This window comes from Aethalodelphis obliquidens, unplaced genomic scaffold (genome assembly GCF_003676395.1).
Source record: "Aethalodelphis obliquidens isolate GAN/ISIS:26980383/991018 unplaced genomic scaffold, ASM367639v1 scaffold102, whole genome shotgun sequence".
NCBI classification, from domain to species: Eukaryota; Metazoa; Chordata; class Mammalia; order Artiodactyla; family Delphinidae; genus Aethalodelphis; species Aethalodelphis obliquidens.
The window spans coordinates 3,090,930-3,092,866 of record NW_020838046.1 but is presented as its reverse complement, the minus strand read 5'-3'; the positions used below and the strand labels follow the sequence as shown (position 1 = coordinate 3,092,866).

The following is a 1,937-nucleotide window of genomic DNA, read 5'->3' as shown; positions in this document are numbered from 1 at the left end:
TGTGCAAGTAGGTCCAATCAGACAATATCCAAATGGTTCAGAAAGCCACCAAGTTGATCTTTGGGTCCTTATAGGTCCTACAGCAAAATGTTCTGAAGCATCTGTGGCTATAGTAGCCAAGAGCATGTTATGGATAACAATATCGAGGCTTCCCCTTGGGAAAGTAACTAGCCTGTTTGTAGAGGAGACCCATATGTCACAGTTGGCTTTGAAATGTATGGTCTACACAATCACATGACTTTTCTCAACCTAGACATGTAGTCTCAGAATGATGACCACCATGGACAAGAAGGAAATGGAAAACGGAAGTAGGATTTGAATATGCAGCATCATTGATAGGCAACTTCAAGGTGGACAGTCCCATAGTGAATGATTTTAGCAGGAACCACAGACAGCAGCAGCTCAAGTTCCCCAAGGCATTAAGGTTTTTAGAATGTCCAGTCTACCTGGTGTTTCAAATTTGGTACCATATCTTAGATTTTACTCAGGCAGCTAAAGAATCTAGCCTTCCTCAACAAACTCCCAGATTCAATCCCATTATAGTAACTTCAGCCCCAAATATCCCAGCTGACCATAGTGCTCCAACATATTTGCACATAGATGGTATCCTTCCATCTGTGATAAGAGTATGGAGGGAAATTTGATTTTATTAACACAACTGTATAGAACCAGCTGCATTCTGGTTGGTGTCTCAGTTTAATTGCTTGCACCCTCAACAAGTCTGTCTACCTTTCCAGCCTGAGGTGTAGACCCTTTGTCCTGCATTTAACCCAACAATCCAACAGCCAGGTCAGCAGGGCCACCAGAATTCTCATCTGTGTCCATCAGCTCACCATTTAGGCTACAACCATGAAGAGTTCATTCATCTGGTAGGTCACAATCACCTATGCATTAGTCAATATAATATTCAGAATATTTCAACAGAACCTTCAAAAAACAGATTGAAATTCAACTTGAACTTTTGTGAAGTTTCAAGTTGAAAATAATAATTGAAAATAAATAATTCTTTGACCTGTTGTATTAAAAAATAAATTAAAAATTGAAAATTGAAAAATAAAGAAAGAATTCTTTGAAATGGCATTTTTCTGGGCTTTGAACCTGCAGCACTTCCTCTTTTGTTGACAGCCAGACTTTACTAGAAATCAGCCAACTATTTACATAGCTGCCAGTCCCCAAAACACGAATGAGGCAATGTCCCATATTAAACATAAAGTCTATATTTCAGCTAAAGACATGAAGAAGATGAACAGGTTATGCAGAATCAGCCCACCCTTCTGATATCTACAAAATGTGGACCATCTGCTGGCTCCAAAAATATGTCTGAGCAAGTGATCACAGACTCTACACTTATTTGTTGCAATACTTCCAAATATCAAATAATGGGCAACCGCTCTACAACTTCTCCTCAAGCAGTGGTCTCCCAACCCAACACAAAGCATCCTTTAAAAACTGCAGTTTCTGACCTGAAGTTTTACCAACTGGTGTCCTCAATCTTTGAACTTTCTGAACTTTCAAGTCTTCTAAACCTTCCTGACTGTTGTATACAGACAGAGTGTATTCAGCAGCTCATAGGCCAAATTTTCACACGAGGCTAGACTAATACAAGCATGGAAATTGAATGTTATTAGTTGTTATAGACTGTGTTGTGTCCCATAAAAATTCATATGTTGAAGACCTAATACCCATTACTTCAAAATGTGACTGTATTTGGAGATAGTGCCTTGAAAGAGATAATTAAGTTAAAATGAGGTCATTAGAGTGGGCCCTAATCCAACATGACTGATGTCCTTATAAGAAGAGGAGATGAGCACACAGACACACATAGAGGGACCACCATATGAAGACACAGGGAGAAGATGGCCATCTACAAGCCAAGGAGAGGGGCCTCAGGAGAAACCGACCCTGCAATCAAGAATTTGATCTCACACTTCCAGCCT

At 39.8% G+C, this 1,937-nt stretch overlaps 1 pseudogene; it reads left to right on the top strand.

The window, feature by feature from the left end:
- The first annotated feature begins 213 nt into the window (after positions 1–213).
- On the top strand, positions 214–1,667 carry LOC113614715 (TGF-beta-activated kinase 1 and MAP3K7-binding protein 2-like; annotated as a pseudogene).
- Positions 1,668–1,937: the final 270 nt, after the last annotated feature.